Genomic DNA, 14615 nt, shown 5'->3' on the forward strand with positions numbered 1-14615 from the left:
CACCACGTAAGCTTAAGAAACAATTTTAATAGCACAGAGGGTAAGGTGTTTGCCTTGCATAAAGTTAACCCAGCTTCTATCCTGAGTATCCTATAGGTCCAGTGAGCTTGCCAGGAGTCATTTATGAGCTCAGAAACAGAAGCAGACCCTGATAGCCATTTGGTGTGGTCCCAAAACAAAAACAAGCAAACAATCAAACAAGAAATAACTGTTTGGGGCTAGAGTAATAGTACAGTGGATAAGGCATTTGCCTTGCATGCAGCCTACCTGGGCTCTATTCCCAGCATGCCATATGGTCTTTCAAGCTGGCTGGGAATAATTCCTGAGCCAGGAATAACCTCTAAGCATCACCAGGTGTGGCCCCAAAAGAAAAGAAACAACTGTTTGAAAGTAGAAATCATCTTATTTGAAGCATAATCAGCCCCCATAAGAGAACCATCATACAATCTGTCTGTACTATGTAGAAAATTAATAGATTCCCTAGTCAGAAGTTCATAAGTATATTTATAAACAATGATTACTGAAAGAAGTCTAGTTTTATAATTTCCTTGCGCCAAGGGTCTAGTAATGTCACCATCTGTGTGCAGGAATGCACACTAAAATCACGATGCACAGTCTGGGAAGAGAGCCACAGGAATGAAGCGCTGTGCATTGTGGGCTGTTACTGCCATCCCCATTCACAGCAGGTCAGACTGCACTGATAACAGCTGCAGAAACGATTGGGGACCTTATGCATAAAATCAAAGGCACACTGCCAGATGGCAAGTAACCAAAGAAATGGGGGTTGGAGAGGATTACAAGATGCTGGGGAAACAGAGAACAAGTCCTTTGGGGAATAAGCATCCCTGTGTTTTTGTTCACATGTAAAAAGTCAGGTATTTTTTTTTTCCGTGCAAAATTGCAATGAGAACAGCACAAAAAAAAAAAAAAAGCGATACGTGTTTGCTCACTGCAAAGTTTACCCATGGAGAACAACACTTTTCTTAGTCAAGAGTTTGGTGGATTGCTAGGTTGACTCTGTCATTTTTCTTGTCTCTCTTCATAACCTCTATGAAATCCAGAAACAGCCAGTAAAAGAAGAGAATCTCTGCTTTCTTAACGACTTCCTGTAAATTTGACAACTACTACTTTCTTCTCATTGGATGGTCTACTTTTAAATAGGCTATTCTTTCAGTCGGCATAATAATTTTGCTGCATTCACTTCCTTAGCTATCGATCATACCTATCCAGACTAAGTGCTTCCAACTTTAACACTATCTTATGTCTTCCTTGCTCAGTATATTGAACTATGAAATGGTACCAACTTTCTCAGCTGGGTTAGATTTGAGCCAGGAATGAAAATAGATACCTGAGGCCACCAATCAAACTTAAAACAAAGTTGATGCCGATTGCAGAAAGTTAATTAAATGCAAACTTTATGACAATCAGAATGAAGGAATTCCATTTAAATTGCCTGCATATCTGTCTTGGTAGTCTGTAACTTGTGAAGTTTAGACCTATGTGACTCTTCCAGGTCCTTTAGAATAACTAAATTTTTTGTTTGTTTGTTTGTTTTTGGGCCACACTCAGGTCAGGGGTTACTCCTGGCTATGTGCTCAGAAATTACTTCTAGCTTGGGGGATCATATGCAACACCCCAGGATCTAACCACAGTTCATCCTAGGTCAGCCACATGCAAGGCAAATGCCCTACTGCTTCACCACCGCTCCACCTCCTAGAATAAACTAAATTTATAAAAATTGTGTATTTATTTGTGTGTTATGTTATGTCACTATATTATGTTATATTAGTTTACCTTATTATGTTAATCAATTTTGTCCTTTAAATGAATTCTTACTTAAAAAAAAACAAAAAAAAAAAAAACAAAAAAAAAAAACAACTTTAGTTTGCCCTGAAGAAAAGAAAAAAATAAATAAAAGATAAAATAAGGCCTCCCAATTCTTACCACAGGCTGTGTTCTTTACACTGGCTGTATAGAAAGAGGAGGTACAGTAAAGGCACCCCATATACACCTCAACACAGGCCCCTTGCCGGGTATGTATTGTGAATTGGGGGACAAAAAAAAAAAAAAAAAAAAAAAAAAAATTGTGTATTTAAGAAAAATCAAATAAAACAGAGGGTAGAGAACATACCCTGCATGTGGCCAACCCAGGTTTGACCCATTGCACCGAGAGTGAGTCCTGAGAATAGAAACAAGAGTAAACCTTGAGGCCGGAGAGATAGCATGGAGGAAGCACGTTTGCCTTGATGCAGAAGGATGGTGGCTTGAATCCCAGCATCCCATCTGGTCCCTGGAGCCTGCCAGGAGCGATTTCTGAGTGTAGAGCCAGGAGTAACCCCTGAGCACTGATGGGTGTGACCCAAAAACAAAAACAAAAACAAAAAAGAGCAAACCTTGACCACTGCCAGGTATGGTCCCAAACGAAAAATAATAAAAAAAAATTATATCTCCTAGCTAATACTTAAGGTTTGGGTATTGATTTAGATACAATATTAATTGTAAAAAATAATCCTAATTTAAAGAACATATGTGGAGAATAGAATGTCTTTTGGTGTATGAAGTAGGTACTTTATATATTGGGAAGTAAAGGAAATATCTGGTAATATCTAGTTTGCTTCATTGATTAAATGCAGCCAATTTGATAGCTAGGTTCTCTTTATTGGATCTTGAGGAGTTCTAGATTATCTGCTTTGATTCTCTATTGACCAAATAACTCACTTAATTACAACATATATTTTATTTATTTATTTATTTATTTATTTATTTATTTATTTATTTTGGAAGATTTGGAATATGGTTTGCTCTTGGTGCTGCATTTAGATGTCACTCCTCACCATACTCAGGGGACCAGATGTAGAGCTGGGGATCAAATTTGGGTGGACAATGTACAAAGGAAGATTCTTTTTTTTTTTTTTTTTTGGTTTTTGGGCCACACCCAGTAACGCTCAGGGGTTACTCCTGGCTATGTGCTCAGAAGTTGCTCCTGGCTTGGGGGACCATATGGGACACCGGGGGATCGAACCGCGGTCCGTCCAAGGCTAGCGCAGGCAAGGCAGGCACCTTACCTTTAGCGCCACCGCCCGGCCCCAAAGGAAGATTCTTAACCCCTCTCTGCTCTTCGGCATATACTTTTTTTTCTCATTATTATAGTACAGCTATGTATAATTTTTAACTGAGAATGAAACTTCCTTTCATTCAATTGCTTGACTCAGCATTATTTTATAACTTTTGTAAACAAAATATCCAGGTGTCAACTCTTCACAGTTCAGGGTATTATTGGAAATAATTACAAGTAACATTGGGGCATTTAGGAAGTGGTAACAAGGTGTGGGATTTGTCACATCATTTCTAGTATGGAAGCATGAAATGGAGATGTGCACACTTATGAAATAAAACCAATGTAAACATACCTGCAAATGAATTTAGAATGTCTCAGAAATAGGAGATATATCAAATGAAATACAATCATCCATTGCAAGTCAGTGATCCTGTTAATCTCCATATCATATATGTATGTATCAGAACCAAAGGAAATATAGGAATATGTTTCTGTATCTGGAACACATTACAATGGACAGTAAAGCAATGCACATCTGCATATGTGATTAGTCATGCTTTAATTTTTCTTTAATAGCTAGACATGTGGAGGAAGTGTTTGCAAAAGCCTACTGCTTACTTAAAAAAAATTCTCCCTAATTAACAAAGAAGGTGTGGAGATTCAGGCTTACCACTGAATCATCTACCCCAAACTTAGAAGAAAAAATTACACAATCAATTATGATATGTCTGTGTGTTAGAGAGTTCTATAAAGAAACTAAGGCACACATAAGTGCGAAGGTACTAAGTAAAATACTGAAAAAGAAAATGAACAAGGTCCAGAGTGATAGTACAATGAAAGGGCACTTGCCTTGCCTTGCATGCAACCTGGGTTTGATTCCCAGACCCCATGTGGTTCCCCGAGCCTATCAGGAGTGATTTCTGAGTGCAGAGCCAGGAATAACTCCTGCATACTGCCAGGTGTGGACCCAAAATAATACACTGGATATTTTGGGACTGGAAAGATAGCACTGCAGTTGGGTATTTGCCTTCCACGCAGTTAATCCAGGACAGACATTGGTTCAAATCTTGGCATTCTATATGGTCTTCCCAACCTGCCAAGAGTGATTACTGAACTCAGAGCCAGGAATAAACACTGGAGCTCCTCAGGATGTAACCCCAAAACCAAAGAAAAAAGAGAAAAAGAAAAGAAAAGAAAAAGGTGAACAGACACATATTTGTTTGGCACAAAATGCTATGTATTCTAAAAGTAATACATTTAATTTGCTTCTAATAAAATATCTCTAGAATACAAGAGATAATGTAATAAACTAGGTGCAAGCTTGCGTTTGATACCTGGCACTGCATAGCCTCCCTGATTACCACCAGCAGGGGAACCCCTCAACATAGAGCTGGGATTAGCCAACAAGCAAAACAAACAAATCAAACACCCACCTCCAAAATCCCCCCAAAATATCTCTGAAACTGTAACTCAATTGGTTGAAGAATGGAGCTGGGATAGAAACTTATTTGGGGAACATTTACACGTTTTTTGGGTTTTGGACACTGAGAATGGATTCCAAATATAACAAAATTAAATAAAAAAAGGAACATAGATGATGTCCAAAATAATAATTCAAGTAGACTCCATTACATTTTAAATTCTTAAAAACTATTAGACATCTGTAGAAGTAGTAAATAGATCAGGATGACTTTAAATACTTGGGATAAGACCTGACTGCAGGGAGTAGAGACATCCTAGAGGGCCTAATTTTCAGGAGTTTCAATTTGAAAATACAAACAGAAGCTTTGACAAATTTTGAACAGGACAAGTTAATTTCTTAATAATACTCAATGTGAACAAAAATGGAAGAGCCTGGAGTCTAAATCATCATTCCAGGCACACAGGTCTGTGTGAGGGTGTCAGGTTTAGTTTGTATAGGAATAAGAAGAAATGAGGTAGACAAAGAGCTTAGAGCACAGAGCAACTAGGATAATGCAGAAAAAAGTCTCTTCCTCAGCACTGGATTTATAAGTATCAGGAAGGTGAGGTCTGAGTAAATGTTATTTATTAATTTGCAAGTAACTGTTGAGAAAATACAATTCATGTTTTTGAGTATATAGATTTTATGAGACATGGAAACCCAGACTTTCAGAATTCATAGTGGAAGTGGTAAGAAAAAAAATGAATGATGCTATTATTTAAATTAAATAACCAAAACTGTCTTATTATTCTTAAAACCCATAAACAAGTGAGATTATTCTGCCTCTATCTCTCTCCTTCTGACTTTTTTCACTCAGCATAATAAATTCCATGTACATCCATGTATAGGTAAATTTCATGACTTCATCTCTCCTGATGGCTGCATAATATTCCATTGTGTATATGTACCACAGTTTCTTTAGCTGTTCATCTGTTGAAGGGCATGTTGGCTGTTTCCAGAGTCTGACTATTGTAAATAGCACTGCAATAAATATAGGTGTGAGAAAGGGATTTTTGTTTTGTATCTTTTGTGTTCTTAGGGCATATCCCTAGGAGTAATATAGCTTGATCATATTGGAGCTCAATTTCCAATTTTTGGAGGAATCTCCATATTGCTTTCCATAAAGGTTGGACTAGACAGCATTCCCACCAGCAGTAAGGAGGAGGGAGATTTGGGACTTTGGTGATAGGAATGTTACACTGGTGAAGGGGGTGTTCTTTACATAACTGAAACCCAACTACAATCAGATTTGTAATCAAGATGTTTAAATAAAGATATTAAAAATAATATAAAAATAAATGAAATAACCAATATAACAAATATTTTTCAATACTTACATTATACCAGAAAACATATTAACATGTTAATATTGAGGATAATGACTTAAACAAGACAATTTAATGACTGCTTTATCACTTAAAAGGATAGACAGAAAACAATTGGTGATGTGTGTATAATTGACAATAGAAGAAGACATTGTGCCAAATAGAAATAGAGGACCATGATAGGGATGCATAAAGTAATTGTGTTCCAAGTAGATCCATGTGTCTTTATAAATATTAGAAGAGATGATTAGGGGCCTGAGAAATAGCACAGTGGTGTTTGCCTTGCAAGCAGCCCAGGACCTAAGGTGGTTGGTTTGAATCCTGGGGTCCCATATGGTCCCCCGTGCCTGCCAGGAGCTATTTCTGAGCAGATAGCTAGGAGTAACCCCTGAGCACAGCCTGGTGTGGCCCCAAAAAACAAAAAAAAAAGAGATGATTGATGAAATTAAGTTCCAGAAAGGCAAGGGAAAAATGAAATTAGGCACAGGTGGAGAATGTTACCTGAAGAAGCGAAGGAAATGTTTTTTTTTTTTTTTTTTTGAGAACAGAGAAGAAAAGAAAACTGACAGCATAGTAAGAGAAATGGAAAGAAACTGGGCATAGAATAAAGTTGGATCTTCTGAAAAATGGTTTTGAAATAGCCATGGGTGGCAGGGAGGGAATACACTGAGATAAACCAACTTCTTTCTCTTTCAAGGAATAGAAGTTACTTTGTTAATCCCAGGTCAATTCAAGGAAGTGGTGTGGCAAATGCAGGGCAGGGCCACCTAAGCATATGGTAGTGAGACTTTGATATCTATCAACACAAATCTCTCAGTGAGAATTTGAATAAATTCATAAAGCTTGTCACAAATGACCAAGTTTTAAACAACTGTCTTGGGGGTGGAGAGATAGCAGAGTGGGAAAGGCATTCTCCTTAAATGTAGCCAACCAGGGTTTGATCTACAGTATCCCATATGGTCCGCTGAGCACTGCCAGTGTCCCCAAACCAAATCTAATTAATTAATTAATTAAAATACAATTAAAATAATAAAATCAACAGGATAGTGTAAAGACATTCTTTTTTTTTTTTTTTTTGGTTTTTCAGGCCACACCCGTTTGATGCTCAGGGGTTACTCCTGGCTAAGTGCTCAGAAATTGCCCCTGGCTTGGGGGGACCATATGGGACGCGGGGGGATAGAACCGCGGTCGCTTCCTTTCCTTGGCTAGCGCTTGCAAGGCAGATCTTACCTCTAGCGCCACCTCGCCGGCCCCATGGACATTCTATTTCTTTTTATAGTTGTGAAAATAAGATCTAGCTAGTATATATGTATGCAAAATTTCTCACATACTGAGCAGTTCTAGTGCGGTTTAAAAAATACTTTCTTTTTCTTTCTTGTTTTTTTTTGGGGGGGGGGCACACCCGGTGACGCTCAAGGATTACTCCTTGGAAATCGCTACTGGCTCGAGGACCTTATGGGATACCAGGGATCCAATTCAGGTCTGTCCTGGGTCGGCTGCGTGCAAAGCAAACACCCTATAGTTGCACTATCGCTCCGGCCCCTAAAAAAGTACTTTCGTAAAGGATCTATTGAAAATGTGAAGAGGTTTGTGGAGAGCTGGAGGATCTTGATAAACAGTGAAATAATCATCAGATGACAGTACGGCAGATTCAGTGCAAGGATATGAATGGTTGAACTGTGCCTCCCGTGGCTTCTAGCTGAGGTGTTCGTGAAAGATCCTAAGTCAGGAAAAGGAATCCGTTGAAAACCTGAGTTTCTCTTCTGAGCCTTGGTTTCAGGGGGAAAACTACATTTTTCTCATTGGGGGCAAAAACAAACAAACAAACAAACAAACAAACAAACAAAACAACCGTTAGAACCAGGAAGAGATGTGCTCAAGTCTGCTCTGAACAGCCATGCAGAAGTAGGAAAAGGGTTCAGGATACCAGGTTCTGTGTCCTTACCATGCCGGACAACTGCCTTCCCTCCTCTCCAGACCTAGGGATTCTTCCTTCCTTTTTCCTCCTGCCAGAGGAGAAAGCATTTTCTCCCAACAGGCTCCGGAGCTCAGGACACACATTCAAAGTAGCTGAGATGATAATTCGGATTTATACTGGGACATTTTATGAGCCCATCAAAACTATTCGATAGTTAGGGGAATATAATCTAGATTTGAATATCTGGAAGAAGGGTAACTTGTGGCTAGAGACTGAAGGGTATAAATCAAGCAAATCACAGGAATGATAGTGCTGAGACGTCGCTGTAATTCAGGAATAGGTATTTGAATGAGAAAAAACTACATGTTAGGTTGTCAGACACCCCCATCAGCAGTTCTTTGCTACTTAGTTGTGAATGCGTTTTCCCTTTTATGAAACCATTTGTCTATCATTTGATATCAGATGATGAACTATAGTGAAGTATATACAATTTAAAATAGATATGATGCCATTATTGTCACATTTTTACAGGCCATCAGAAGGCAGTCGTCTGTCCTCATTACTATTATGTTTTTTAAATTAAATCTGTCTATCAGATAACCTAAGCCTTGAAAGCCACCATATATCCTATTTTAATTAAAAAAGAAATTCTGGTTGTGATCATTGCGTAGAATTAAAATACCAAGTTAAAATATGGGAAGAAGGGAGGTAAGAGGAGGTCATATAGTGTTACCTGATAAAAGGAGACAGGGAATATTTAAAATGAGTAAGTGTTGCACCGATTTATGATGTATTTTATCTTCAGGAGAAGCTATAGTTTATCGTGCTGTCCTTCAGCTTGAATCGTCAGCTGTATATCTTTGACTTTTTGAATGTAACTGTTGAAAGGAAAAGACTTTCAGAGATGTGAGCTATGAGACAGATCAAAAGCTTAAAGCAATTTTGCTTTACTAGTTCAAATATATTTTTATTGAAACATATTTTGTTGTCATGCGTGCATAAAGACTATGGAGCAGAGAGGTGAGAGGTTCAGAGTGTCTGAGCATTGTTAGCAGAAAGAAAAGGCAGAAGGAAAATATCTACATGTATAAAATTAATCTGTTTTTTTTTAACAACTCATTTTGTAGCACTCATTCTTGTTCATAGGTCACTTCGATTGCAGAAAAAAAATAAATTCCTGTTGATAGAATCAAGAACTAGTTTGAACATAAACTTAAAGAACATAAGTCCATAATGAAATAAATATAAACACTAATTATAGTATCTCAGGAAAATATAGATCCATTTCTTCTAAGAGTATACTTACTATATACTTATTGTTTTCTCATTACTTTTGTTACTAAAGTCTATAATTAAATTTTCTTTTACATTAACTTCAGATTTCTCACTGGTATTACTATTTTCTTCCCTATAAGTTCTTACAGAAACCAAGAACAAAGTTTTTTCAAGTCTAGGAAATAAACTTTTAGAATAAAAATTTCTTTGAGGCAAGGCAATTTTAGTTTTGAATCAAATAATAAAGATAAGCTATCAGATCAAGTCATTGGAGTTATTAGTTCAAGAATTAACTCACAGTGCTTTTGTTTAAAATGAAAAAAAAAGTTGAAGCCCTTTAAACAGTCCCTAGAAAGAATTAATGGAATCCAATAGATTTCAAATGATTTAATTAAAGATATTATCTTCCAGTGAAAAAGGACAGCTGAGAACAGAAGAAAATATTCTGTCCTCAGCTTTTAAAAATCTATTGTGCTTGTCATTTTAGTTTGATAAAGGGGTTAATTGTTTTTATCCGGGTCTTGCTTTGCCAACTTCTTTCTAAAAGTAACTAAATGCACAGAATGTGCTTGCTTTCATGCTACCCTCAATAGAGATTCAGATTTTAGAGAGAGAGACAGAAAAAAAAAAAAAAAGAATTAGTGTTCATAAATTAAATGCACCGACCTCTTTTTCCAAAAAGCGAGACCATCTCCTAGACTCTCATCTCTGTAAAGTGGGAGAATCACACAGGCTTTTCTTAAAGGGATTTAGAGAATGATAAAGCTGCCTTGAGTTTTGGGTTGGGGTAACAATTTATAGAAGGAACCTGGAGACTTGCATATAATTCTCAGTATTATTTAGAGAATGGCAGCTTGAAAGGTTCTGATGCCTTGTATATCTTACCCAGACCTTATTAGAATGTTTATAAAAGGACTCACTTCATAATTCACATCCTTTCCTAAAGCAATGACTATAAAGCAGCAAACATATGACAGATGTGTGTCTCTGTGTCTTTTCTGCCTTGTTTAGACTTTATAGAAAGTTTTTTTCTTAAAAAATCATTAGCGCAGGATTGTTTCATATTAACATGCATTCTTTCTTGTATTTTTTCCTTTTTTTTTTAACAGCTCACTTAAAGACTATGCTTACATTAGACCCATTAGAAAAAATATTGTTCAAGTTTCACATTTTTATACTAAGTTAGGTTTCTCTATGCTAAGATCACTTTTATTCTAGTTTATGGTTATAATATATCCCTCAACAATTTAATTTTTTTCATAGTTTTCTCTTAGAAATATGCTTTTCAAAGACTCTTTATTCCCATTACTATTCTTCATGATACTTCAGCCAGGTGAGCATTTGTTTAAAATCATTTTATTGAGTTTCAAAACCCAAAATGTATTTTGTGAAAATGTTTGAAAAAAAAATGAGCTCCAGAATTCTTTATAATCAAACAATTATTACAACTATGTAAATATCCTGAATGAAAACAGCACACAAGGGTAAAGGAATTAATAAAACAAACACTGCTTTTGTTTGACTGCCAACCAGAAAATCCATTTATTAAAGTCAAATTTACTTATGATATTTTGTGGATCTTGTATAGCAAGTAAGTGCATAGAATATTTTAGTTTTGTAAACTGAACCACACTAAAAACTATTTCAATGTTTTTTCATAGAAAAATTGAATATTCTGCATAAGAAGTGGCAATCCCTTGAGTAGTAATAATTTAGAAAACATAAGTAGTAAAATATTAAGACTGTAAAAATAAAAGATCCTTCATTTTGTGAAAATGTTTTAGTTTCAGAGCAAAGAAAGGATAGAAATATAAAAATAAGACATTTCTACATTGTGCTTTAGACAGTGGGTTATTTATTGTACTTATTCTTTCCCAGTATAAACTGTGTTATTAAATAGATAGTTATATGTTAAACTCTAATGTAGATTAAAGTGTTTCACAAAGGATAATTATGACATAAAATCAGTCTAATATTTCATCATGTAAATATACTTTTCTTTTTTGAATTATACATTTTAATCTGATCAGATTCATTAACATTCTTCTAACATTATAAATCTATTGATTTTGGAATTATAAACATTCAATTTCTAAAATGTGATCTAATTTTGATTTTAGATGATTAACTGATCTTTTTTGCTTTGTCTTATACTTTACCCGCCATAATTTCTTCTTTTGATTTTTAATTTCTCCTCTTTACAGGAAAAAATTTTTTTTTCACATTTTTATTATTATGGGTTTCTTTCTAGGTCTTTTACTTTTCAGATACACTTTAAGCTTATCTCAGTTAATCTTTCTGAATATTACAGAAAGGCTTAATTTTACACTCTGTTTTTGAAATTGCTCGATGATTTAGGGGAGAGTTGCTTTAAAACTTTTCCTGACAAGTTCATTAAGTTCCATCCAATTAACTGAGATTCCTAAGACTATTGATAACTTCTTAGTAAATGGGAATTACTATTTCCTAGATGATGTCATTAAAAACCCTTTAAATGGTTAACTTAGGTAATAAAAACAGTAAGATGGTCATGATGATTTTATTACTTCATTAAATTATTTCATTATTACTATATAATCATTTTAATTTTTATAGACATTTCTTTTGCAGCTTTTTGAGAAACCTGCAGTTTAATGAGAGTGTATGCACTATCCTCACTGTATGGAATTTTCTTCTGTGTATATTTTTTCAATTAAAAAAAAAAGTTGCATCCATATGAGTTATAGTTCATTTTCTTCTGATGATTGTTTTGTGAATAATTACAAGAAAAAAATCACAATAGTATAAATTGATTCATAATAATGAATTTTAAAAGAATGTTTTAAGTCTAAAATAAATAGCATGATAAAATACTGCCATCCAATATGTATCTCTATCATCTATCCATTCATGCATTCATTCCCCCATTAACTACCTCCCAGCAAGCAAAATCAATCATCTGCTAATATGAAAAGTTATTAATCCTCCCAAATGTCTAAAACTTGACTCTATTATTTGTAATTTCATGTCAGTAGCGCTATCTTTGAGAGAAGTGTTATCAAGTCCTTATCATTAAAAACATTATAGAAGTAAAAATGTTTTCATTTAAAATTATGTTAAATCGCTTCTTAATAAGCAGTCTAAAATATGTGTAGTAACTCAGCCTAACTTCAGTTTAGGTATTAGCAAATTTATAATCAGTATCTGGTTTCAAAGTACAAAGGAAAGTGTAAAAAACACAAATGGAAGAGTCACATAAAGATAATCAATTACTTATTATGGTACTAATTGTCTTTTCCTACTAGCTAAAAGCCATTTTGTTGACTGTGAATATTTTTCTGATAAACATAGATGCTTTATAAAGACAGTATTTTATAAATCTAAACTTCTAAAACACAGTCAACTTTCAGTTTATTTAATACCAAGAATAAGAGTAAAGATGTTTTATCAGTTTGAATTTTGATCACGTGACTTTTGTTGCTGTAAAAACACTAAGTCTTTCGGCCTGTTACTTTGCTACGTATGATTCTTCCGTCCAAAGACAGTGCTATGAAAATATGCAATAACCTTCAACGTGACTTGATGAATAGCAAGAGAGCTTAGTGGAAATGTTGAACTCCTTCATGATTAAAAAGCAAACCTTTAATGTAGTTTTTGTTTACCATGTCATAAGTGCAGCGTTGGAAGTTACTGCCAAAGAGTCATTGGAACAGGCATCAGTAAGGCAGTGTCAGCCAGCCAATGCTTTGAAAATGATTCAGTTCCTCTAGCCTTATGACTAAAATAATATCCAGTGGCTCCAGCCCCAAGCCTGGTTAATGCATCTGTCCAGAACACATAATTACTCGGTCATAACATTCCCCCGGCCACCAGCCAACAAACCAATCAGCATTTCTTCCTAACTCACTAGAATTTTTGCTGTGTCAAACTGTTTGATCTCTAGGTAGTAAAAATGCAAAAAATGGAAGGAGACTGCACTGGAAGGTTTTAATTTAAAATAGTTTCTCATGGAAATTAAATTTGAAGAGAAACATGTTTTTGTGTCATGGCTGCAGTCAAAATTTCAATTTAGTATCCCTTTACTTATCATATAGTTTATTTTTTCATTGTAAGCTAACATATTCAGCCATTTTAACCAGGAAATAGTCTAACAACAGAATAATGGCAAATATACCTCCATTACTATTAAATATAATTTTGTATCCAAAACATTAAGCAGCATAGTGTTGAAACATTTGCTTTTTGTGGTTAACATAAACATTGTGTGTGCATGTGTTTATGTATGTGACATGAATTTCTCATGTTACCTTCAGAAAAGCAATACAGTATGTATATCCCTCAATAGATATGCATAAGTGTGTGTAGTTTAGATTTTTACACCAGTCCATTACATCTGATGAGTACTCACTAATGAAAGCCTTGAAAATTGTCCAAGATTAAATGCTATTATATTCTTCAGTTTTTCTTAGACTTATCTAAAAGTCTCTTTGTTTCTATTAGTGGATTTCCAAGAATGGATTTCACAAGGATGTGACATTTGAGCTTAGTTATAAATAATACATAGAATTAAGTACCAATAGAAGTGAAAAAGAACCTTCCAGAAGGTTCTGAGAAAGCATTTAGGAAGAAGTGCAAGTGTGAAAGAAAAAACATGGCAAGCTCAGGAAAGTCAAGCAAGTTGGTTCTTTTTGAGTGCAAAGAGAGCTGTGAGAGTAAGGCCCTGCTAAGCAAGAGAATGAAAACTATGCAATATGCAAACTTAAGGCATAGATTCAAGGACTAACAGTAGGGCTAAATGACTTTGGAACCCTGTCAAGATTTAATTTATGGAACCATAAAAAGATCACTCAATTCTTTATCTTGCCTCAAGTCCTTTATCAGGTTCCAATGCTGATATACCCCCAACATCCCATTTCTTGCTTTGAGTTTGTGTGACTAGAAAAAAAAATTGTAGAGTAACTTGGCATACTCCATTGCTAAAATGCCCCTCACAGTATTTCTTTATCTTGGCACAAACTGATCTGCAATGACCTAGAAAGAAGGTGAGAGATAATGTCATGAAATACATTTTCCTTTCAAAATAACTGGTTAGTACATATAGCCTCCACAAACTCAGCAAGTCCAATTTTGAATTCATTGGGGAAGATTTATGCATGGATGTAAATAGATATGCCTCTGTAAACACACATAACACTTTCTACCCAGTGATTCTCTCTTCTATGTCTTCCATTCTCACTTAATTTCTCAGTTTCAGTATAGTTCACATGTCAAAATATTGAAATAATACAAAGATTCTATAACAAAACACAAGTGTAAATACTGTACAAGACATGAGGAAAAGTTTTTATCATTTCCAAGAAACTTGAGCTTTTATACTTCACTATCGATTGGTTGTGTTCACGCTAAGGCAGAGAATAGAGGAGTACTGAGACCAACAAATCTCAAATATGTATCATTCTGTTTGACTGTTTCATTATAAGTCAATCTAGTTTGTAAAAGATTCTAGTTTGGAGGATGGTTGCAACTTTAAAAGTCTTTAATATTTAAGAAATGAGGATTTCTTTTCTTTCTTTCTTTCTCTTTCTTTCTTTCTTTCTT

The 14615-nt window shown here is 35.1% G+C and overlaps 1 non-coding gene across 1 annotated transcript; it reads left to right on the forward strand.

Annotated features, from left to right (window-relative positions):
* Positions 1–1927: 1927 nt before the first annotated feature.
* Positions 1928–2060, forward strand: LOC126007846 (small nucleolar RNA SNORA51). The gene has a single exon (XR_007495325.1). It is a non-coding gene; the product is annotated as a small nucleolar RNA SNORA51 (small nucleolar RNA).
* Positions 2061–14615: the final 12555 nt, after the last annotated feature.

Source organism: Suncus etruscus, chromosome 4 (assembly GCF_024139225.1).
Source record: "Suncus etruscus isolate mSunEtr1 chromosome 4, mSunEtr1.pri.cur, whole genome shotgun sequence".
NCBI classification, from domain to species: Eukaryota; Metazoa; Chordata; class Mammalia; order Eulipotyphla; family Soricidae; genus Suncus; species Suncus etruscus.